Source organism: Lathamus discolor, chromosome 10 (assembly GCF_037157495.1).
Source record: "Lathamus discolor isolate bLatDis1 chromosome 10, bLatDis1.hap1, whole genome shotgun sequence".
NCBI classification, from domain to species: Eukaryota; Metazoa; Chordata; class Aves; order Psittaciformes; family Psittacidae; genus Lathamus; species Lathamus discolor.
Window position 1 is genome coordinate 14,804,573 of NC_088893.1, and position 26,488 is coordinate 14,831,060.

General features: G+C 39.1%; 1 long non-coding RNA gene across 3 annotated transcripts; it reads left to right on the forward strand.

Moving 5' to 3' along the window:
• Window positions 1-2,076: 2,076 nt before the first annotated feature.
• Window positions 2,077-21,553, forward strand: LOC136020058 (uncharacterized). Of its 3 annotated transcripts, none has more exons than XR_010615178.1 (4): window positions 2,077-2,276; window positions 13,996-14,109; window positions 16,665-16,794; window positions 20,839-21,553. It is a non-coding gene; the product is annotated as an uncharacterized LOC136020058 (long non-coding RNA). The 3 variants fall into 3 exon arrangements; XR_010615179.1 differs by lacking the exon at window positions 2,077-2,276 and adding an exon at window positions 13,044-13,102; XR_010615177.1 differs by lacking the exon at window positions 13,996-14,109.
• The last annotated feature ends 4,935 nt before the right edge of the window (window positions 21,554-26,488 follow it).

Sequence of the window (26,488 nt, forward strand, 5' to 3'; positions counted from 1 at the left end):
CAGGGCTGCTTTATGTCAGTGTATCACACACAGACCTGAAGCAGGGAGATCTAGTATGTGTCCCTATTCTCTGATTCTGTGGTATGTGGCTGGAGGGTTGCAATAAATATCTGGAGCTGTCTGGGAAGGACACCTTATTGCAGATGGAGCAGGAGTTGTATCTGGACCCCTTTTGTGTATTCTAGTCATGTTACACCAATTAAGTCCCTGGAACATTGCAGGGAGTTTTCTTGAAGTAGGCACTGTAGAGGGTGAACACGAGGCTCCCTTTGAGGGTTACCCTTCCCAGATTCCAGGCAGGAAGAAAGAAGTTTTGCAGGACTATGGAGAAACTAACAGAGTTGCCCTTTGCAAGGCAGCTCTGAAGGCCACCGTGACCACACAAGTCTCCAAAGGCTACCTAGTCCTCTCTGTCCAATGGATTTCTTTCCCATGTTGTTGCAGGAGCAGCCCTGGAGATGATGAAAGCTCTAACCCTTTCTTCAAGCTCAGGAGTGCAAAGAGAAGCATTTCACCTTTCATGCATGGGGGAAGAATGAGACACGAAGAACCATGCGTTTTATGGCAGGGATCATTGCCAGGTGGGTAGCATGTAATACATAAAAAGAAGCAGCTGTGTTGATTTCAGCAACTTGTTTCAGGTTTTAGGGCAAGAGTGCTGTCATAAAAAAGACTGCTCTGCCATACAGACTTTATGAATACAGATTTATTCATACTTATAAAACTCTATGCAATGACTGTCTTTGGTATGCCTGTTCAGATGATGTTGAAGAAATGATTGGCAGTAGATAAACTTTTATGGCTATTTCCAGCACAGAGCAATGACTCTGACAATAGCAAAAGGGTTGTATCACTCGTATCTTAAAATGACTGGGGAGAAGAAAATCAGCGTTCACTTGCAGAAATGAGTTTTTGTCCAAGATATTGTTATTGGATAAGTGACTGATGATACATGTCATTCGTTGATTTTCACCAGCGTATGTTTTTCCAAGAGTCACAGTAGTGCTGAAAACAGGGCAGTATCAAGCTGGGAATCAAAACGTCTCTACACAGGGGTAATGTTTAATAGAGCAACTGTTACAAATGAGGAAAAGTAAGAAGTACACTGCTGAAGAAACAATAGTTGGAACTGAACAGCATGTGGCTAGTTGTTCTGACTTTAACTTTATGTGAAATGCAGCCTATAACCTTGATTCAGTTTCCTAGTTCCTCTCATTATGAGTAAAGGGAAACAGGACATATGGCCCCAGTGATGCTCTGCATAAGGGTACTGCAGAACCAGTGAAATAATCTGGGCTCGCTTTGTGCTCTTTGAATAGTGATTCTTTAAACAATTTATACTACAATGACATCTGGTGGTTGTTTTTCTTTGACAGAAAGTTCTTGCAGAAGTATGTTGCCAAGAGTTGCCTAAGGGTGAATATCCCTACAACAATAATTCACTGGGGTTCTACTTTTAGGCAGGAAGTGCAAATGTATTAACAAAAACTAATACTTTTTCAAAAACTTAACAAACAGCTCACAGTTCCTCCTTGGGGCCAATCACTGTGGCCAATTGTCTTGCTGGGAATGATTTGACGGTCGAGCATCAAGCAGAGAGGCCAGTGCTGCATCTGGAAGATTTACTGGTTCATTCTGAGAGCAGCTATTGTTCTGCCCAAATACGTGCTGTGATTTCTCAGAGATCAAAGCCCCCACATACCCATTTTGGCAGCAGAAGTTATGAGCTCACTCAGGAGTGAGCACATCTCTGTTGCAGCCCCAGAGCATCACTGTGTTGGGGTGCTGAGCCGTATGCAAAAAGTGATCCCCAAGCTTGTAAGCCATGCAATGGCAGGAGGGTGGGAACCTCCAAAGGCTGATTCTCTTCCCCGTACAACCAATAAAAAAAGCCCTAAAAGTCAGAGGAGATTCAAATGACCCTCAGACCTCTCTTTCTTGGAGCTGGGCACCATGCATTGACTGGAGAAAACTGCAACCCAACCTCCACCCACAGGTGCAGCTAGGTGCCCACTCAGGTGTTGCTAATTCCCAGCTCTCAGCTAATCCCAGAAAGGCTGCAGGGCAGGTGCTTCTCTTTGTCTCCTGAGTGCTCCTCAGAGCTTCATGGCCAGAGTGTGATCTGTGCTGCTTGCACTTGTGTGTGAGTCCTTGTGGCCGTGCAAGTGGACACTTCGGAGTCTGTGGCTAGTGGTTTTCTGGCCACCAGATGGAACCCAAGGCATATCTGTCCTCTCAAGATCTCACTGCCAGTGGCTCCTTGAAGAAGCCTGCAGGTAACTCATCGCTCTTGTGTGGGTTTTACCCCTTTGGAGTGGGTTATACTTGACAAGCTACACTGGATAATTGCTGTCCTGCTCAACGAGGCACCGGGTGAGTAGCACAAGGGGGAATTGCCCAAGGGAAAGCATTAGCAGACAGCAGTGAGACATGGAGCTTTAAAATTAACTCTTCAAAGCAAACATTTAAAGAAGCAACTGTGAATATGTGGTGGGTGCAATGTGGAAAAAGTAACATGAATTAATTTCATGGGCTTTGGCCTGTCTTTAATGTGGGCAAGGTAGCGATTAAGCTGTGGTGCTGAATACTGCATTGCTTCTTGGGGGAAATAGCTAAGAACTGCCGAGTTTGGTCTATAATGGTCTAGGTAATAAAGTCTGAATCCAGCTATTCTGGACTGGATTCCTGCCTGATATTCATACGTGATACAGCATTAATGATTAAAATTGAATATTGTTTTTTGTACTTTGAACTAAATTCTTAACTGTGTTATCTTCTCTCTAGATTCTCAAAGGGTTTTGCTTTGGAAGCTCACTGGTTAATGCTAGGTAGTACTGATGAGCATTGGTGCTGGTTTTGTTTGCTACAGAAGTGGGGTTTTTTTCACTTTAAAATTTTACAAGATATTTGGAGGATTTTGTAAAATACATGTCTTTCTACTGAACAGAATTCTGTTGTTTTGGTTGTTGTGGGTTTTATTCCCTGTGGCCTACTGAAAACTTTGGAACTTCAGGGAAAAAAGTGGGACACTGATATACATACTCTTCAATATTTCTCTTAATGATAAGGCCTCCCCCGTTACCCGGAGCACGATGAGGGTACAAACAGCTGTTGCTGTTTATGCTCTAGGATTGTTCAGGCTCCCCTCAGAGAAGGTATATGCACAGTAGCTCATACATTTGGGACCCCTATAGCTCTGCTGCTGCTACAGCTCTTTCTCCTTTGCTTCCCTGCCAGCACCAGCAATTGTGTGCTTTCTTATTCTTTCCCCAGAGATGAAGCCTGGCGTCAGCCCATAAGGGTCATACATGGTTAATACTCTTTGCTTTGTTGACTCACACATCAAAAATAATTTCTTAATATCCTTGCACTCCTTAACCTACTGTTTCTTCTCATTACTGGCACTGAAAGCACATCTGTGATCTCTGTTGAAAACTATGAGTATTTGGGATGCCCTGCGGGTTCACTGCTTAGCATCACAAAATCTTTCTAATCTTTAGATACTTTACAGTTTGATCTTGTTTATTTGCAATTGTTTCTTGCCACTGAGGTATGAGGATCTGAAGGCATCTCCTTCGTGGCTTAACATCCTAAATGAGTACCTTGCACCACCATGCATCCGATGCCATAAGCCAGCTCTACCTGCTGTCTGCTGGTCAGAGTGGAACACCTATACGTTTCACTGGCAAATACCATAGTGTTTTGCCTCAACATCAACAGCTGTGAGGTTTTGTCATCTTGTGCTTTTTAAAGTCTTTTGTTTGAAAGCAGTGCCTCTGTTCAAACTTGACCTAATTAGGAGGTCCAGTCCAGTGAAAACTTCTGAGTTGATCTAAAATTCAATATGAGTGTCTTCATTTTTCTTGAAAGGCAATTGCCGTTATTGGACTTGCCTGTTCTTCCCTCCCCTTGAAGGAAGTATGACTTGACTCCAAATTGATTGGAAAATGCGGTGTTTGTCTGTCCCCTCTTGTCTTACAGGTAGTGTCTCATGTATCGTTTCATTTCCTGAGGTGTGATGAGACTGAGACCAGGATTAGGGCTCTGACAGCTCAGCCCTGGCACCTTATAACAACTTTTCCCACCTCAAGCACCCTACATTTCCCTCTGCCAGAGTCTTTCTGGGAGGGGTGGCAGAGCCAGATGTGTGTCACATCCACACATTTGGCTTATCAGGCTGAAATGCCAGCTCCCACCTACCTCTGGAGAGGGTTTGTGGCAGCTCAGGGATTAGCACATATTCACATCTGCAGCACCTTGTACCAGGGCAGCAGTTTCTGACAATGTGTTGGGGCAGATGTGACTTCCTAAATTGGAACCCCTGGCACGCTGTTTATGACAGTGTCACTGAAATACTTTGTGCTGTACTTTTAGCTTGTTTTCTTCCACCAGCAAGGTACATGCAGATATGAATGACAGACATGAGATAAAAAAAATTACCTTTATTTTTATAATGGCAAAAAGATTCAAGAGATTACAGGAAAAGGGATTGGATAATGGCTAGAACTAAATGAATGTGTAGAAAGGAAACAGATTGTCTATGAAGATTTTTATATATATATAAAATCGCTCATCTCCACAGACATCAGTTACTGAGAGCTTCATCCTTCTTGGTACTAGCATCGATGTCACCATCTGCTCCCTGGTGTTGCCATTGAACAGTAGCCTTGCTGTTCTCAGCCTTCCAGAAAGTCAACTGCATGAAATACAGTTTTTTAGTGCCCATTCTATTACTTTGTAAATAGTGTCCAAAAAGAAGACGGTAGGAATCAAAGATTTTAGTAAGAAGTGTGAGAAACAATCAGAAAACACAGATAACCCAGGTTGCAGGAGTAAAAAAAAGCCAGTCCAGGCAATTGCTTTCTCCTCTGTGGGTTGAATTTATTTACAGTTTTTCTTGCTTATGTTGAGCCAGGCTGGAGCAGTTTTGCTATCAGGAGTGGTCACTCACCCTCTGCAATCAGCTAAATCAGGTTTTGTGAAATCTGAGATTTATTTCAGCTGCTTCTTGAATGCAATACCTAAACTCAATGCTTTCCTGCACAAAACCTGGGCACCAGCCTCTGTCCCTTTCTGCATCCCTGTTCCTAGCTATAGTCTCATGTTCCGCAGTAACCTGAAATTAACTTACAGTCCTAAGGTGTAGGTAGGAGGTTTGCTGAGAAGTTGTGAACACCCCTGCTGCAGTCTTGGGTTTATGCCTTAAGAAGACATCAAATAATTTTCACTTTCTTAGGTAGGACTAAAATTACAAATGTTTCTCCACCAACAACTTCTGAGCCTTTGGGGAAAATTTTAAAAGAAGATATTTCTTTTACGAAACATGAAGAAAGAGTTTACTTTGCTGTCAATAGAGTGGTCACCACATGCTAATATTGCCTAGCTAAAAAAGACCTGAGCTAGGAAAAGTTAGTTTTAAGGCCAAATATCCACTTTTTCTCAAATAAACAAGGAGAAAAACTAACCAAACCTGTAAGGTTTCTGAGTAGGGTAAGAGTCTGATTGTGTTCAGGTCATAAATGGCTGTGATGCAGCACTTGTACAGCCTCAATTTTCAGCTTTAAGAGAACAAAATAACAGCCTGACTGAAGGCTCTGTAAAAGCAGTAAAAACCTTCTGTATGGATGTGAGAAGAAAGTGGGGAAAGAGAAAAGGATGTGTGATGTGGCCTTAGAACTCAGGAATGGGTCTGTTATTACCAGATTCCTATCAGTGAACTGGATCTGCCAAAAAGCCAACCTCTTTTACCCCAGAGTTTGTTTTATTTCTTTCTGGAAAGGAAAAGATTATGTGGTGGGGTTTTTTTGGTTGTTTGTTTCTTTGAGGTTTTTTTCTCTATTTTGTGGCAAACCGAGATTCTTTCATTCATTTTGATGATCTGAAAAACTTGAGTTGCTCTGTATATTATTACTTTAAAGAGATTTTTGTTTCTTTTTTAAAGTGCTTTTGCCTATGTAGTCAAAGAAAGAGACATCTGCTCAACTGGGAGATGCTGTTGAAAGCACCTGCTCCAGCTATAAATAATGTTGCAATAATCTATGGAAAATGGGAGGGTTTTAGCAGGTCAGACTGAAAAAGCCTCATTAAGGAATATTTCACAGGCTGTGGGAGGAGCTGTTGGGTGGAAATGTCTCAGGAAGATGTAGAAATCGAAGTGGGCGAAGAAAACATCCTCTGTGTCGAACTATTGATGTGAAGAGCTGCTCCCACTGGATTTGAGTTTGAGCTAATGTCTAGCTTTTATTTTCTACTGTTTGTTTTCTGAATCTTTAAAATTAGAAGATACAGAAAACATTTTTGGTTTTTATCCAGTGAGAAAGAAATATGTATTTGTTTGAATCAAACAAAATCATACTTGTGCTATCTTGTAAAGCAGTGATCCCTGGATAATTGTTAGTCTGTCAGGTTTCATGTCCACTAACGGTGAGAAGAGTAGCCAGATTAACGCAATTACACTTTCAGTGAGACACACCATATGATTTGCCTCTAATGGTAGATATTCATCTTTGTTCATCTTTATTCATAAACATTTGAGCAATGTTTAATAGCAATACAGGCAATAACCTGCCCTATATTGCATGGGTAATCTGGATGTGTTTTACTTGAAAAAGAAACTGTGCTCATTTTGCACCAAATCTGAATCACCATAGCTTTGTTATCTGGGTTTTGTTCTGTCAGAAGTACTACTGATTGACCAAGATATTACTGGTAGCCTTGAATTTCTGATTCATACATGTACTGCTGGTAGAGAATTTTCTTCAGATTCAGCACTGCAATTTGGCACAACAGCAAGCTACTGGGAGAAAATGATTTGCTGATAAAAAAGGCTGAACTTCGCAGCAGCAGCCCAGCTAATATCTCCTGAAGACGCTATTGCACTATAAACAGACTCATTGTGTTGGCTGTAGGGCACTGTTTCATCTGGAAATACCCATCTTAGCGTAGTTACACAATTAACAGATATATCTGAAAATAACTCTGGAATTTTATTTTTTTTTTTAATACAATTTCCTTTTTTAAAATTGGTTCAATGCGTTCTAACTCACACAGTGCCCTCCTGACTGGAAAGGGTACCCTAAAACTTGTTCCTTCCATGTTCTTTTCTGCTCCACAAGCATCTCAATCTTGCTTTCTCTCCCCCTTCTTCAAGCAATCACTGTGCACTCCTAGGAGGCCTCAGATGTTCAGATTAACAGTCTATCTGAACCAGAGCGATTCAGGGCAATCTGCTCATTGGCACTTAATTTCCCTTTCTCTTGCCTAAGGCTTGCTCTGATGTAATTCCAGCAACAGAGATGCAGTCAGTCCCTGGTGTGGCTGATAGTGTGACAGTGTACTGGACCATAGCCCCCTGCAAGACCCCTCCCAGCTCTACTCATTAGAGTTGAATCCTTGCTTGGACTTTCTCTTTCTGTAGATTTTGCCAGCACCAAGCTTGGATTTTGTTTTAAATTTGAGCTAAATTAGTTATTTAAAAAGGCACATTTGTACTTTCACCTGGAGACAGAGAGGGAACATCTGCATAGGTTTTTTTTTTTTTCTGGTATTTGTTCCAGAGAACTTCAGTTCTTGGGGAAACTTAATAACTTTAAAGTCAGTAAAGTATAACTACAGGTTAAGTCTGTATAGCTCCAGGACAGATGTCTAACATCTGATAGGTGCCTAAAGATTTTGATAGCAGACCTATGCAGGAATTTGCAAATCTTTTCAACTCTAGAGATGGCTGGTGGTGTTCCCTGAAATTTATGTGAGTTTTTATGTGGGGTTTTGAGGGTTTTGTTTTGGGGTCTTTTTCTGTTTATTTGTTTGGGGGTTTTATTTATTTATTCTGAAGTTGAACAGGCTTTTGGGAAACAAGTAACTATTTGTAAACTAATAGAAAACTTTGCCAATGCTTTTATCAGGACCCCAGGGGTCTTGAGAGAGTTCTTGCTTTTCTGGACTGTAGTGCTTGGATACAGAGATTAAAAGAAATTCTTTGTCCATTTGCATCACAGATGAAAATAAGGACAATGTCAGATCCTCACTGGTATGTCTACTTTTTGCCCAGGGAAAGGATGAACAGGAGGGTGTACATCCTCTGTGCCGACTCCATCCCACAATCTGAGTAGAATGAAATTTGACAGCATTACCTATTTACTGTGCAAGCAACAATTTCCTACTGAATCATATACATTTGTCACTGCTATTACAAGAGGATCTTTCTTCTTGGGTTTTCCATGGGAATAAACAGCTGCTCTGAAAAACCTATAGCTCATTACCTCCCCAAGGACAAGGATCCTTGTCATTCTGTTATGACTGCAGAGACAGTTCATTACTTCTCAGGATTTTCAGTAGTGTTTTAATGAGGTGAATAGAACCATCGGAGTAAAAATCAGATGATAACAAGACTAACCCCCAAACTTCTGATCAGTTCGGTAAGGGGGAATTCAGATCACTTGGCACTGAATTACTTTGTGTGCTATCCTATCAAATGAATTCCCCAACAAGTGAGAGAGAATACTTAAGCCCCAATGTTATGGTGGTTGTAGCTAGATCAGATCAATAAATAGAACTATTACGTTTTTGCTTCTTTTTCTTTTTGAAGCCCACATTTTCCAGTCTTTTCAGCAATCTGGATATTTCAAGGTAAATCAGTTGCTTTGTGAAATTATCATTTCAGCACAAGATCAAACCTACTATTTTCCCAGACCTTTTCTATTTCAGAAAGTGTTGCTGTTTAGCTCAGAATCCCTTAACTTAGCTGTGTGGTATACCAAATTCTTACCATACCATAGTTAGTATTTTGATAGAAAATAGATTCACAAAGCATTTAGAAAACTTCCATGACTCAAATTACACTGTTTTCTTGTCTGATAGTGTTGTCCACAAAAGGTCTTCTGAAATATTATTCGAATTTTAATTCAGAGTGCATATAACCACCCTCATTAATACATCAGGGGGTGATTACCAGGGAGCAGTTTCTAAATTACAATAATTACAGAAGAGTTATTAACAGCTAAAGGCGATGAAAGCGATAGAGTCTGGGGAGGACAAACTACAATGTAAAGCTGAAAGAAATTAATTTGTTTCTTCTGCAAAAAAAGAAAGTGATACGGGAAGTTTGATAAGCCTCCAGCTCAAGGAAAGGTTTTTGGGTTTTTTCACGTGGGCAGTGATCTGCGCTGCACCATGTTTGTAAATATGGGGCTCAATACCAAAGAGATTTAGCTCGGATATAAAGAAGAAAAAGTCTGACTAAGGGAAGTCAAGGTTTAGACAATGTCAAGGTGTATTTGACTTTCTTCAGCCCTGGAGGTTTTAAAGAATATTTCTGGTAGCAATTCCTGGTTATGTTTTAGGCTGGCAGGAGAAACTCCTGCTCCCAACGCTCTCTTTGTTCTGCGCACAGCAGTGTGTGAAAACATTTTCATGTAAGGCTTCCCTGTGCCCACTCAGCTGGGAAGGGGTGGGCGAACCTTGGACCCAACTGTCTGCACCTTCCTTTTACATTAAGGTACACACCAATCACAGGGTTTACAGGTGAACTATGGAATCATCCCGCAGAGACCTGTCATGGAAGGAACTGGCCCATTAGCCTGTAACTGGGGAAGATGCATGTGAAAAGGGAGATAGAGGTGACAGGACAGCTTCACAGGCACACTGTGACCAGCACAGCAGTGCTGGCTTCAGATAGATAAACTAATCAGTGAATAATTCGGTATCTTTTACCTTGCTGCAATAAAAGAGTCATTTGCTGAGCCTCCCTTGCTGAGAAATGAGTTGGAGCTGCTAAGCTGTCAAGAAATATAAAATTGAAGAAGGAATTTGAGTGGATTAGCACTGGCCAGATCAATACTGTTGTACTTAAACAGCATCTGAAGTTATTGTTTGATGGCACAGAGAGTCAGTTTGGGAGAATTATCTACGTGTAAGGGTTCAGGCTCTGTCTTCATCTCATTTTATGACATTTCCACGTGATCTGGCCCTCTGTGGAAACCAATAATTATTCTGGGAGCTTGTTTATGGTGTTTTTCTCACAGTATTTATTCAAAGGGCTAAAATTCTTTCCCAAAGACGTTATGAATGTAGAAAGTTGATTACCTAGACAGAATATTCAAAGAGGGCAAAAGTGTGTAATTAACATCCTTATTATCTGTCTTTTCTGATGCCAGTTCCAAAAATTGCTAAATACTTTTCTTACCAGACTGTAATATTTAATGTTTTGTTGTTTTCCCCCTTTATTGCCTCTATAATTAGACACAGTTGGGGGGGGGGTGTTAAATGATAATGACTATATTTAATATAACCCCTGCTCCTTACTTGGTAGGAGAACCACCAGAACGCAAAGCCGTTGTCAGCAGCATGTGCTGCAAGGTTGCTCAATCCATGCATGTGCATTAAAACTTCTATTCCTGTGAAACATCAACATATGGGCATATGCACATAAACGCAGGTAGCCAAGGGCATCTGAGATGCTATATTATGTTCTCTGATATACCTCACTAGGAAAATCTACTTACCTGCCTACTGGCCTCAGTGGCTGAGTTGCTCTCGTACTCTGCTGGTGAATGCTGCACTAAGAATCATCAGGATGTTTGAAATGAGCCCCATTTCCTTCTGATTGCACAAATGTTCTATTTCACAAATGCCTTCCGCAAAATGGGCCCATTTTGAAATACTGGATGATGAGCTGTAGGCTAAATGGCCCAAATAGCAGCTATGCATCCTGCCAAGCAATTGACAACTTCGAAACACATCCTATGAAGGGTAGCAGACACCCTTGCTACATGTAAAAGAAGATGGCCCTGAAAAAGCAGGTAGTTCCTAGTGCTAACTGGACTCCCAGGAGTAGCCTTTGTGCTACCCTCTTCATATTATCATCAGTTCAAGCATTGCTCCTTCTTGCAGTTCAAATAGCCTTAAGGTGGTAAAATCGAAATTGTGCCCCAAAACCTAAGTAAAATATCACTTTGTTAGAACAAAAGTAAAGAAAACTTGAAAGAGGTTCCTTTGTTTCTTCCTCTCCTGGGAAGAAAGACATTCTCTTTTTAGTGTCGATTAGGGTGGGAAAGTAAGACCTACATTCTTGGAGACGGTTAGGAAAACAAATCATTGCAATGTTTGCTTGCGCAGAGGCTGTAGATCTCTCTGCCCCAGAGTTATGAAGCGTACGGCTTCACTGTAGGTAGCTTATTCAGAGAAACTTGTGTCTGAGCAGTGGGATTTTCCAAGCTATAGAAAGTTTGTCTTCTGATTGAAATATCATCAGTTGTTTATCTCATTTTCTCCACCAGAGGGAGAAAGTCACAGAACTATAATGGTCCTTATTTATGGGATTATATGAAATTGAAGCACTGTTCATAAGAGTATTTTCTGCAGTAAGAAACCAATAGATATTACAGGTAAAATGCTTATCAAGATTTAATTTCCAAGAAAGTTCTTTTATTTCCTCATCTCTATATGTGTTGCATGATTTACATTTTTCCCCAGAAAAAGCTGAGGAATCAATTAGCCAGTGTGGACTCGGGATCAGTTGGCATTTTGCTGCTACAGACATTTGTTTTGCCTCTTCAGAACTTCCATATCACAATTCCATCACCTTTCCTGGGAAACTGTACCAGCACTTGCCACTCTATCTGCTTGGATATGGCCTTCTGGTATTAGGGTCAGGAATGGAAGGCAATAGGTACTGTTTCTAACTGGAATTTGAAGGCATTAATTACCTCTGTTTCTCTACCATTGCAGAAGGTTATTGTAGATATTGCATTGTACTTGTAGACAATGTGGAGTTTTGAATAGGTTGTTTCTCTTTGCTGCTTGTGTTTACATAATGAGTGCGCTTTTAAGAATTCAGCCACTTTGCTACTAAGTAGTAAACAAACTACTTACTTCTGCCCTGGGCATGCTGATCTGCATCTCTAAGACATGTCGATGATAAATGCTGCATGTATTCTTCTGTGAAAGGTATTAAATCATAGTAGACATAGGCACAAAACAAGTGAGAGACGAATGCTCAGAAGGTGAGGAGGTCAACTCTGAGGGTAGTAGGGTTGGAATATTCTGTTTTAACAATGATGGGTCAGCATCTTTAGTCATTAAACTTTGCTTTCTTGGTGTCAACCTAATACATAATTTTTTAGTCCTAATCTGCTTGGGTTTATAGCATGCTTAAACACACACATTTTTCTGGTGAGGTGAATGGGAGATGGTTATCAATGTTGGTATCGCAAATAGACTTAACACGCTTTGTATGGCAAGTGCTATTTGATTCCTAGCAACACATGAGTCAGAAAGGCTGTGAATATGTCAAGCATGCATTCAGGAAGATGTTACATAGAAATGACTAACTTCAGAGTGGTGAGACACTTCACTGCTGCAGATTTCAGCATCTGAAATGCTGGCAAAGGATTTACAGCAGTACAGGTGAAACTCATTCTTCCTTGTCTCCCTGAAGTGCAGGGAGAAAAAGCTTTCCATACATTTCCTCCCTATCTTGTCATGATGTTGGGTATCCTGCACTGAGACACAAGTATGGATGTATGTTATGTTGGTACGACCTTAGTGGAGTTTCTGGTTTGGTCCAGAGAAGGAAAGTGCAGGAAAAAGGAAAGCAAGACATGAACAGGGAAGAGTTGGTATGTTCACTTAGGGAGCCAAATGATGCTCAAGGTGCATGGAAGTGTAGAAGGAAGATGCTATAATATTCTTTTTGCAGATCTATGACTCCATTAGGAGGGCAGTTTCTCGTAATATTTTCACTTACCTGTGGCTAGTGAAAATCCCAATTACTGTCCTCATCAGAACATGGCTACAAAAGCAAGAGTGTCTTTTGCCATATCTCTGTATATGACTAGCTTTCATAGCAGATTAATATTGCCTGCTTCAAGTACCATAAAGCTGAGATTTTAATCCTTGTTCCTAACTGATTACCTCTTCCTCTTCTATCAGAAGTTTATCTTCTGATGCTTTAGTTTAGGTAGTTTAGCCAGGACTCTTTTCAAATTATTATCTCTGTTGACTTCCACCATTCTTTTTTTCCTGTTCTTACAGGCTTATTGGTCCTAAGTGCATCTCTGTAACAGGATGCTTATTAATATTCTATGCAGCACTCTTAATTTTGGTGAGTCTCTCTTTTGCATGCACAGTTCTGTGGCTCACATTTTAAAAACATAATGAAGTAATTTGTGATTATTTTTCTTTCTTCTTTTTTTTTTTTTATTTTCATGAACGCATTTCAGTTTGTTTTTTGGGTTTGCTATAATAAGGAGGTAAATAGGTTCATTAATGACAAGGTACTTGTCATAGAGCTCAGAGGAAAAGAGGAGTAATCAGTTCCTGAATACAGTTAGAGGCAAAAGAAAAGTTCGAGTCATGTCTGAAGAAGTTTGGTCATCACTTTCATTCTGCTGGGCTTCATTTGTTAGATTTCTTTCTCCTTTTAGAAATCTGCATCCTGAACTATATATTAAAAAGATCTGGTCCAAGGGGGGTGTTTAATATGAGCCTGACTTTGACATTAGCATCTTGAAATATATGCAAGGATATGATCATGAACTGGCATTTTTACTTTCCTGTTGCATTCAAGCTGTGATTACAATTGGTTTTAAAAATGGGAGCAGCTGTTCTTAGAAGTATGTAGATACCAGGTATTAGTGCAGTATTTCATTACTTCAGTTAGATTTCCAAGTAAAATTAGTAGAACATATTTCTAAATGTACAAAAAAGAAATTAATGCAGGTAACAGTTTGGGGGTTTTCTATGTAAATCAGGTGTAAATTAGATGTCACTGCTTTTTATTTGCTTTAAACTGCCTAATTTAACTTTGCAAAAATGTTTAGATTTTCCCTTTTTATTGCTGAAGGTGTATTTCTGAACTATCACACTCTCATCAACAAAATTAGGAGATGATAATTTTTATCTGTAGCTCAGTAATTTCAAAATTATTCCAAACAATCCCATTTTTGTCATTATGTAATCACATGTGGTTCTCAGAAGTTCCTTTTTGTACTTTAGGCTATTTTCAGGCTGTAAGGGAAACAAATAACACAATCTGCAAAGAGGCAGCTGGGAACCATGAACAGTGCATTCTTACAGAAGTTGAATTACTGACCCATTTTCCAGCCCTAGGCAAGTCACAGATTTTTTTTTTATATTTAATTTGTCATTATTAATGGCCTTCACTTTTCATATAAGGGAGAAGAAAAGAGGGAAAGATATTTTTTGCTTATTCTTTGGGAAGATTTCAGAACTCTCTCTCTTTTCTGTGTTTCTTATGCTTGATGTGTACATATCCTCACAGAATTTCACTGAATTTTAGCTACCTTCTGAAATACATTTCAGATCTTGAGAAATTGCTTCTTTACAATATTAATATTTTAGGGTAATTTTTTAGTTAAAATAAAGACTAAATGTATGGTACCTGAGCATAGGTGAGTACTATCCCAGTGGTAGGGTCTCACTCAGTCTGATAGTTAGTCCAGGTCGGCCTCAAACCTCTGCTCTGACAGCTCCAGATCAGACATCAGATTCTGTTCATTACAGACAAGAGTTTAGGTGCCAGGCTTTTGGTTACTTTGGAATTAATTTAACAATCTGTAGGAGTGGAGAGTTGAACCTGATGATACACATGCTGGTGTAATACGCAGAGCACTGGGCTATTGAATTTTCTTGGCAAGGAACAAAGTCCTTCAAACCGCTCTTTAGCCACCCACCCCAAAAAAGAGAAGTCTTTGCCTAATAAGTGTTCAAAATGGGTGCATTCACATGAAAGGTTTTGAATTCAACAACTTGACATTTTCTGATAATGGTTCTCTTCCTATTGAAAAAATCTACCGGTTGAATAAATTATTTTATTATGCCTAATGCATCCTGCATCCTTTCCCTTCTGCTCACTGCTTTGAGATATGATGATATACTCTCCCCAGTTATTACCTATACGAAGCTGCAGAATTATTCCAGAATGTTCGGCCAGGATATCACTGAGCTGGAAAATTCCATTAAGGTAAAGTATTTGTATTTACCTGCCTTCAAGCAGTGTGAGTAGTGCCTTTTTTTTCCTGCACTGAATCGGTTTAAGACTGCAATCTTGAGCAGTAGGTATGATGAACTCTGTGCTTAAAATGCTGTTTCTCAAATCCTTAGAACTGATTACTTATATTTAACAAAAGCTAGGCTGATAAATCCCCAGAAAACTTCATGTCTTCTCACACACTTAAAAAATGCAATGGAAATGCAGGGAGTAAAAAGCACTGATTTGCTTTCAAACACCAGCAATAGCTTGACTTTTTTTTTTAAAGTAATTCAAAAGCTTTAGAAAAACAAAAAAAGGTAGCATAAGCTTCTGACACTTGTTTTTAAATGTAGGCTAATAGAGCTTGTTGTAGTGGTCAGGTTATCAATATGTTTATTCATTTATTTAAAGACTTATGTTTAGAAGTAGAATAAACCACATGAAAGGGAAAAATCTCCATATATATATATATATATATATATATATATATATATATATCCATAGCTACCTTTTTATTTAGAAACACTACACACACACACACAAAAGTGCAAAATGCCCCAAATTTGTCTTGTTAACAGCTTAAAAGCTTATCTCTGAATCGAGCCCTGCCTTTCCTGTCCTCTCTTATGTCTGTAATTGAGGCCACACAGCTTGTCTGTTTTGCATGAAAATGAAGTGTCTGATGATGCACTTCTTAAAAGCTCGTCTGATCTGTAGGTAAATGCCATCGCTAAAATCTCCGGCTTGTATTTGCTAAGGTGACTGCGGAACTTCTCAGGCATCGGGTATGCACATAACCGATCAGAGAAAAAATCGATGGTTATTAGAGTCTGTCAGAATTCTGGATTCACTGGGAACACTAATGCTTGAAGACTTGTTTTCTTTCTGAATTAGGAAAAACAGGTGAAATTCTGAGATCTTTCGCTGAGTGAAAAATGCCTAAAATCCCAAGAGTGTTTATAGAATTGTAACTTTAATATATATAGATTATTCCAAGTTAACACTGGGCTATTCAAAACAGCTATTGCTGGGTAGTACTTGGAGTGCTGCTCTTGTCTTGATTAAATGAGGAACACTCTGAAAAACTAGTGTTATTTTTCCAGTTCAATCTCTGTTTACCAGTTACTGCACTTAAAACATATTTTAAAGGGTTAGAAAACATGTAAATGTGCTATATCTGGCTGTATTTTACACTGTAACTTGACATGTTCTTTACAAAGCCTATGAAGTAAAATTTATGACAGACCTGAAAATAATACAAAAATGTTCAAACTAATATACATGAAAAGGCACGGCAATATTTTTATATTAAAACCTTTATTTTGATATTTCCAAAGCAGGTCACATTTTGCTTTCAGTATTTTTCTGAATGGGACTAATTTCATCAAAACCAGTAGCATCTGAGGCACAACTCCCCCTTGTTTTTATCAAAACATCATTTTCCAAAAGAAAGTTGTCTTAGAATCATCGAATTGTCATTGTAGAATCGTCATCATAGGATTGTTAGGGTTGGAAAGGACCCTAAGATCATCAAGTTCCATCCCCCCTGCCATGGGCAGGGACACCTCACACTAAACCATGGCACCCAAGGCTCTTTAACCACAAGCTTATAACTAAGGTTGAATCTTACCAAGAATTTCATTATTTTAACTTCTATACATCTCTTTATCAGCTTAAGATGGAGTCACAAGGGTCAAGACCAACTAGTTCACCATGAATTGTCCAAGGATTGGATCAGGAACAGAGAGCTCCCTTGCTGCCAGGAAGGCTTGCCAAGAGAACAGGAGACAAAGATGAAGCAGGTAGGAGCAAATGTCTTTTATTGCATTGGAAAAAGATTAAATGTTAACAGTGTTTGATACCCTACTGCTCAAGATTCACACAGACATGCAGCAACATCTGCAATTGGACTTGTATTCACTGAGGTGTGAGGTTGATATTATCACCAGAAAGGGGCAGTGCCCAGTAAACTCTCATAGTCCTCTTGAAGGGAGAAATGGAAGGAGCTCTGATGTGCTGTAGAACATGCTCCACACCTGGAGACCCCTCTCCATCAAGAGTAGGAAAGGGAAATGAGGCTCTACTGCTCTTCTGTGACACTGCAGATTCATTTGGCTGAGCTGCTTTGAGGTGGCTTTGTTTCTTTGAGTGTTCCATCACAGATTAAAGCACATCTGAACTCAGCAGCAAATCTTTGAAATTAAAGGGGAAAAGCAAAAACAATTTTTTTTTTTTTTGCCCAGGTAACTGGGTAAACAGCTATTCACAGAATTACTGTATGCACTGTCAGAAAATAACCTGTTTTCAAAAGTGCATTCAGCTGTTCAGTTCTTCAGGTTTGGCTGTCTGTTCTTTTTTTTCTCATTCTGCTCCTCAGGAGGTGTTTTCACATGTTTCCATGACACTTAGCTTTTTGTGATTCAAATTTGGGCACTTTCTATTTGATGCTGTGCGTGTACTTTAACATGCTCAAAGTAAAATACTTTACAGTGAAATACAGCGCTAGTCAAATGAACTGTTTTTATTAAAGAACATACTTAATTTTAAGCCTGATCTTTTGGGCCCACTTTTCATCTTACAGTTGACTTGAGATCGCAGAAGTCTAGCTCCAGCAGAGCAATAAATCAGCTTCTTTTCTTACAACAGCATGACTGTTGCACAGAAACTACATCTTTTCCTATTTTTCACCCTTTTCTTTAATGGAAGATACAGTAAGAAAACACCTTCCATAGCCTGTATTTTTAAAATGTCAAGAGCAGGTAGTTAGAAAAAGCACCCGCTTCACTATAAATATGTATAACATCTGAAGGAAAAGTCTTCAAGTTAATATGTACAAAATATGGTAGCAATCTAGAAATTTTCAAAATACCATACAGCAGACTCAAATGGGCTTTAAAATACTCCAGGGCTCTTGACATTATTGCAGTTGTTGTCAGAGAAAGACATGACGTCTCTCAAGCAGAATCTACATAATGCTCCCAAAAGGGTGGAAGGGAAGACAGCATTTCTTTTGGAAAGACATAATAATGCCTCCTGATCTTCCTCCAGTGGGTTGTTGATACAGCACAGGGCCAAATGCTAAAAAGTTTAAAACACTACAATTTTTGTAGAACTTTGTACTTCCTTTGGGAGAGAGGAACCATCTTGCTTTGCAGGGCTGAGCTATTCATACCTATAAAGCACTTGAAGATCTTCAGGGAAATTTTATAGCAGTGCAAGGGTAGATATGCTCAGGAAGATGAGCTTTTTCCCCACTGAGCACAGTTTTTCTGTCACTGTGAAGCACCATCTGCATTGCATTGTAGACTGCTTTTGAAAGAATCGCTGGCAAAATGCATATGCCTTGATTCTCACATCTTGAAGACAAAATTATGGCCTGTACCCTTGAACTGAAAAGCACCTCTTTAGAGGCAGTGGGAGCAGCTCACCCTTCATAGGAAGGCTCATTTAGGTCTGTGAATAAATGTTTCTCCAAAGGGACCAGAGATGCCCTGTATTCTGGTTTGAACTTTATTCCACCAAGCCAGTAACAGTAGATAATCATCTTTTCTATCTATAAGGTGTCATTTAGACCTTGTACCTTTATAACTATGACCAAAGTCTCTGGTTTTCCACTGGAGGTACATACAATAGTGTCAGCCTGACCAGTCACCTTCACTTTTCTAGTGAGCCAGTAAAACCATTAGCAAATATAAGAATCACACAAAGTACTACCTGCATGTTCCCTTTCAGTTCCATGTTAATCACCTTCATATCAGTTCTGAGACTTCAATCCAAATGTGTGTTGTGTAAGACAATGCATTTCGAACTATGGTGATAGTCAACCAAAGGAAAACAAGCATAGCATCTTCTGACGAAATGAAGAGCCACTACAGTAGTGCTGTAGGGTTTGGCAGCTACAGGACACACCGAAGTTTTTGGAGGCTTACTGATCAACACTGTGGTAATGCAAGGGCAACCAAAGAAGCTTGGACTGTGGAGCCTGGAAACCTTCAGTTCTAACTTTGCAACTCTTATGCCTTGAGAAAAAGTCCTGAGTGTTTTATATATGCCATTTATTAGTGCTAGCAACCTATCCAATATTAACTCATCATGCATTATATCCTCCAGAGAATTGGCAAGGTAGGTATTCAAGTAGGATATTCTCAGTATAGGGAAAACATGTTATAGTATTTCTCTTCTGCTTACTGGCAACATAAGGCTAGGAACCAAGGCTCTGAACAGCCTTTAAGGTTCAAAGTCTCATGAGTACCAGAGAGACATAGGCTCCCAGACACCTCATTAATCTGGACAATGGGTACTATTTCCTTTCTCTTCTGGGATGGTTGAATCATTTCAAACAGCAGAAGACAGAATAATGAATAACTATGTGAGACTAATCAGGTTTATACACAGTGTTAGCTTAGAAATAGCAATGCTGAAGAGCCATTCCTCAAAATTCAGTAGCAACAGCTTCCACACAGAGAAATGCTTGGAAAGACAGACAAGTGCACATTAAAGTAAAGCTAGATGGTGATCCTATTTATTTACAGGTTACCTATTGCTTCCTTTCTTTGTCTTCCTTCTTCATCTTTACCTTTATGTATGTTGTTCATTTGGTGTATTCTACTAATTTCCTTGTCTAAAGTTCATTTTGTCTTTTTTCACTTCCAATCTCCAGTGTTAATCTTCCTAACAGGTTATTGTTTCAAGGTTGTTGGGTCTTCTCCTCCATTTTATGTCGCTCCTTTATCCTGCCAGACATCAGTAAGCTTTCCTTGTTTGAAGCAACATTAACCTTTAGCCATTGATCTTTAAATAGAATTGAAAAATAAAACATCAGACTTTCTAATTCCGTTGTCCTTACCTAATGTAGTTCAGATGCTATTTCAAAGTTAATATTGCTACCCATTTAAATACAGCTTGCTGTACTGAGAGAACAACTTGACTCAGACTTGAGTCATTTCTCTTTGATGAAGAAATTCATTTTATTAAAGGTATTGCAGAATACATTCAGATATTCATTGAGATGAGATATGTTTAACATTTAGTATGAGCAGAGCAAATCAATAGAGTTCTGGGTCAGCTCAGATCTAATTGTGGATCAGAGCTTGCAAATGAGCAGATAATGAAGGTGTCTTGGCTAAGCAAAATATGTATCAGTCTGGATGCTAAACTGGTCTCCCAGAAAAGAGAGGTTGACTAAGCCGGATTTGTACAGCCACTGTAAAACTAGCACTGGGGAAGAATAGAGAAATGTGCTGCAGCAGCTGTGGCCTCAGTGGCCATGGTATAAGGAAATGTCCAAATAACATTTTTGTGCATCTGAAATAAAGAGGGCACAACATTAATTCTATTGCCTATTTGCAGCTGTCTGAGTGGGAAGCTCCTGAGCCTCACAGTCCATCTTCAGTTTCAGTGAGGGGAATAGGGCTCCTAAACTGGCAAATGGATCTAAATCCTGGTGGTGAAGAACTGATCTAGTAAGGCCACTGAATCAAAAATCACCAGGTCATAGGGGTACTCAGGTCACCTAACCCACACGTCAATCCTGCAGAGGAGAGTTGTTCTCACTGTATGCAGACTGTTACTTGTTCTGCTCCTCAGCTGTAGAGGGCATGGATGGGTTATCTTACTTTGCAGTTTTGCCTGGGATCATCTCACTGCTGAGTGGGCTGCAAAGCACAAGAATGTTTTTGAGATGTACATCACAATTTGAAACAAGCTTTTTAATAAGTTGATTCAGTTTGCTTTGCATGTCTAAGGCCTATTAGGTTATTTGAAAACTATACAAAATTATCCCTCTGGGACGTATCTTTGTAGACACAACAGTGATGAAAGTTTTCTTTCTCACTTTAACCTTGCAGTGGGAGACATTCAAAAGAACAGTACCATCTCTTGCTGCATTTAACTAAACCAAGATACGACTCCTGGGGATAGTCTAATAGGAAAAAGAGCAAGAAGAGAACATAATCTGCCAGCATATTAATGTTCCAATTCATGCACATCCTTCTTCATAAAGATGGGGTTTTTAAATTCCAGGTCAAATAATGTTGATTCTCAATGTGACACAAAGACAGGTGATGGCTGTAATCCAACTTAGAAAGCAATCGGAACAGCAGCGAAGGCAGAAGTGAGTGGAAACTCTTGACAAGTGTTTCTGCCAAAGAGTCACCCTTATGAGCTTTTTTTATGAGCTATGATACTTTTACTGGAGCCAAGAAAATTTAAACAAGCCTAGATAGTTTAAACAAGCCTTTTCTAAAATTAGAAGAGGAAAAAATGCTGTGTAATATCCAGTTTCTTAAATTTTATTATTATTATTATGTAAATAGCTCCGGACAAGCTATTTCATAGAGTACAAACTAACATATCACTGAATTTCTGGGAGAAATGGAGCATATCTACTTTTTCAATGGGATGAAAACTTTTGAAATAAATTTTATCTTTATAGCAAGGTTACCTCTACATCAACCCTTACAGAAAAAAAATGTTCAGAAAAGAGGATTCTCTTAACATTTCCTTCATATATGCTATATATATATATATATGACTGTATATATGTTACATACTATATAAATTCCAAGGGTCACATTTATCATTTTCATTGACGGATTCAGTTCTATAACAAATTGGTAACTTTATACCACCTCAAATAATAAGGTTTATCTCTGTCTTAACATATTTAAAGACTTGTTGCTGTGATTCCTTCTGTCACATCAGAATGTATTTGTTTCTAATACACACCCAGGCACTATGCAGACATTATGATATGGATGTATTTTTTTCAAATGGAGAAAAATCTTTGCCCAAATCCCAGGGTGTAGATCTGAAGCCAAATGGATGTGTGCTGAAAAGTAATACTGGTAAGTCATGTCAGGGAAACAAGTTAAGTGTCTATTGTGTCAGATAATCAAGCGAGTTGAGCTCTCCCAAGAAACACATACACCACAAGGAGAGAAGTATCAATACCGTAATAAGATGCAGAAAGCCATAGAGAGATGCTGAATAATTTGATTCTTCCTGAGTACATCTGGGTCCTGTAGTACCAGATCCCTCCTGACTCAGACAATCTGACTCACTCTGTGCTGTGCTTGTGACTTCAATACATTTTCTGCCACAACAGTCTTTTCATCTTCCTCTGTGTAAATCCAAGTCCCTTTGTCATGATGGACACATTCAGTATGACAAGTTTTTCTGTATCACAGCTCTTTTTGAACTCTTTTTGCTGTTCTCCTGCACGTCAAGCTTGAACCACTTATTTACCTGCCACCCACTCACTGCCTATTCAAAGCATGAGCACACACACACACAACAAAAAACACTTACTGAAGAGAAAGAACATAATTCCCACTAATTTCCAGAATCAACATTAACAAAGCAGTCCATTGCTGAAAGACATGTTAATAGGTAGATCCACCTGGCTAACTGAGAGAGAACTAGGGAGTGAATTTTAGCGCTGGGCAGTCCTCACTTTTCACCTGCTGCCTAGCTATCCGGGTGTTTTCAGCTGTCCCAGCAGCTTCTCAGAGACAAAGCCTGTACAGGGCCTCCTCTAAAGACCAGTCATAGTTGCAAGAGGATGGGTAAGAATGCACAAAATTGAGGTCTAAATTCATCTCAGCTGTTTAACAAGCTTGTTATACCTTATTATCCACTTTTCCTCTGCAGACAATAGGAAAAAACAAGCTCCTCCATTTTCTGTCTCTTAGTTTGTGCTATGGATTAGGACAAATCCCTTTCTGGCGGTTCCTCTTGCCATTATTGACTAAAGTAGGAGCCTGAAAATCTGTGTGGACTCATTTGTTGGTTTTAATGACTAAAGTTAGCCACTCTGGAAGTGGTCTGTGTCTGTACAGTCTGCGTAGGTTGCCAGCTGCTCCAGGCAGAGGTGCCCTCCTCTGTATTTTGTACTGTAGCCATGAAATACACTTATTGGGTGTGTTGATTGAGATCGTGGGGACTTCAGATATGCACAGCCATGGAAAAGCTGTGTGTGAAGAGCCTAGATAATTGCAAAATTACTTACAATGAGGCATGGAAAGGCTACTTCAGAACTAACAATTATTATAGTGCAGCTCACACCTCCAGCCTGAGGGGGAGAGAAACCATACAAAATATAACTATGCATTTGATGGCATATTGAATGTTATATTGAGTATACTTAGGAAAACAAGGACTCACCTTTCAGCTGCTGTAGCAAACAAAAAACTTTTCAAAGGAGAAAAGAGAAAGTCAAATCCATGATCTACAATTATAGGTCAGTAATTTATAAGGGGAGCAGAGCTATGTATTTCTAGCAACTGTGATAACATCTTCAGCATAGCATAGCTTAGTATTTCTGCTTAACAGCTCTGAGCTTTCTTTGCATCCCTTTCTTTGCATCCCAATAGAACTGAAACACTTGGTACTGCTAAGTTCTCAAAGATTTAGAACAGTGAGTTTGAACTTGCAATTGAGAAAGTAGTGTGGCTCCACGGGCAGATCTTAAAGCCTCCAGGAAAGGAGTAGGTAAAGCGAGTTCTGACAGGGTGGATAGCAGTTCACTCACATAGAGTTTCTAAAGGCTTTTGCACCTACCTTCATTATCTACAGATTGGAGAAAGGGTGAAACCACTGAAACAACAGCATCTGATGGCTGCAAAAGGAAGTTAGAAAGGCCAAGTTGCAATTGCTGAAGATGAAAAATAGTAGACCTGCTTGCAAAGTAAACCAAATGCCTCTTCAAGCCCTTCCAAAATAAGGATGACTTTCTAAGGGTGTGTACAGTAAGCATTACATCGCTTCTTTGCAGACCCTGAGCCACATCCCATGTAGGGCAGCTCAGGAGATGTCAGCTCAAGTCCTGGGTGCCAAGTGGACATATCAGTGAAGTATTGTGCCTCAGCTAATTAACAGAATTAATTAGCATGGCACACCACGGCATTATCACAGATATATTACTTCGAATTCTACAACCAGAGCATAAGAAGCTGGATGAGAAACCTCCTTGTCTCACCACATAGATAAATATCAAAAAAGGCTTGTTCTGCATGAATAAAATACTATATTCTAAGATAAGCAAGTATTCAATGTACACCATCATTATAGCCCATAGTTCTTCAAAGTACATCCCTCTGTGAACACGACCAGTGGTACATTTATCCATTTGCTAGACTCTAGATTACCTTCACTGTTCTCTTTTGATGAGTGTGTTCAATTTTCCCTAAAATGTAAACTTATTCACCATGTACTGACCTAATATTTAGTTGCTAATAGGTGCCCTTACAAGAGCTTTGGCAAATATGGAGGCACTTGAATTTACCTCTTGAATGTGCACTTTGCTACCCTTAATGGAACACAGGAATGTGCTGTAACACATTACATCAGCTAAAGGAAAGATTCCACAATGTAAATGTGGTAAAATAGAGACCACCAATGTAAGGGCATCGTCAGTGTCTAAGGAGATAATGGCACACTCTAAGTAGTAGTGGCACTTACCATGCCAAAAAACTTGTTTGGATTAATGTGGCCAAATATTAGACTACATTAATGGAAATATTACATTACATTAATTACATTACTTTTACATAAAACTTCACAATTCTAAGGCTAGCATGCAGCATATCATCTTCCCTCAAGTAAAAGCTAGCACCAATGAAGTGTGCTTTGTAATAAAAAATACCAAATACTTTAATGTTAACTTTCTAAAGGAAAATCTGTTTTTATTTTCCGTCTCAGTTGTAAAAATAAAATATTTCCTGTCATGCAGAGCCAGAGCTAGTTCAGATTAGATACACTCTCCTACCCTTACTGGGACAGATATCATAAAGAACACCAAATAAAGCTTCAAGAAATGAACTGAAATATAATTTCTACTGTCCTTGTGCTCTCCATTTGCCACTTAATTGTGTCATACCAGCATGGTTCTAGGGGTGGCCTGTTAGACAAATAGACCTGTTTTTCTTCTGGGCTTCTATTCTTACATGTTACTGGCACACAAGGCCAAAACGGTCTAAAACATCTTTTTAGTACATAAATCCATTTTGTTTCCTTTTCCTTAAAAATTGAGTTAAAGCAGAATAAACCTCAAGTTTCCTTCAAAATTTCTTTACAGATGTTAATGTGTGAGAAGAAAAGTGAAGACCTATTTGGTAGGTACTTTAGAAGTGTTTACTCACTTCAGTTATGATGCAGTACAGACAGAACTGGAGTTCTACTTAAACAGACTAAGGTAGAACATAGGGAAGAAAAAGGAGAAATGGAAAGAACTGAAATATTGAGAAATTACAGAGAGAAAAAGACTGCAAGTTAAGCAGAGGTACAGAAAGTGTTTAGTCCTGCACTGATTCTCAAATACTTGTCTCCTACTGTACTCTGAAACAGTAAATCTGTGTGGCAACTAGGCACTCTATTAGTGTTTCCTCTGTTCCTACCTCTTACCCAGACAATAGCTCAAAATCATATTCAACACTGTTCAAATGCAAGGAAATTCTTTAAAGTGAATTCTTAATGGAGGGAGAAATAGGTCAAATGAGCACACTTGTTGCTTACCAATCCAATAAAACCTTTCAATCTGCTGTTAGGGATGTAAGAAGCTTAAATGGCTTCAAGGAGGGAACTGGGAAAGTACTCAAAAGTGACAGTGAGAGATACTGGGTAGACAACTGCACATCAAGCTGATAAAAATCCTATAAACTAGCCCTCAGCTTTTGCACCTCTTCAATTCCAAACACTCAAATTATATGCATGAACATGAAAAATGTTCAGAAAATTATATGCATGCACATGGAAGCTTTTTGTTTTAGAGAAATTCAGCAAGGAATCAAGCATTCATAAGGAGCTAAATGATCTATTTTGACGCAGTTATCATCCTTGCAGGATGCATTTTCTTGGCTCAGAAGTTGTGTTTGCAGAATGGTTGTAATTCAGGAAAAAATTAGAGTTTATAAAAATTCATGTTACTCCAGTCCTGGAGGCAATAAACACGTCTTTGAAATAATACAGTGTTCAGAAACAATCCCAAAACAAGGTTAGTTAAGAATATGGGATCAGATTCCATCATACCAGGAAAATGGGAAAATATTTTTATATCAATAAGAGCAATTGTAATCCTAAATCAGACTCCAAGAGAAAAAAAACATACATGCAGTGTTTAAAAAAAAGGGTGAAATATTGTAGCAGCCTAACTCCACATGAATAACAACAAAAAAAAAGATTGGCTTTCTACTAATCAAACTCTGCTTCCAAGTACTTGCTGCTGTAAAAAAAAAAAAAAAAAAAAAAAACAGAAAATCAGCAGAGATCTGAAAAATACAATCATGCCAGATTTTGGGGTGCTTTTCTTTTGATTGTCTCATAACCGCGTATAGCATCGATATAATTTTGTAAAAGCTTTTTGGTGTTTTGGGGGTTATTATGTCTGGTTTCCAGCCCTTTGAGAAATAAATACAAACAACTTGCAGCTAGTCTCACATCCTGCATTTCAGATTCCCAGCTCTCTAAACCTTACATTTCTGATTCTGTAAATGCATCTGC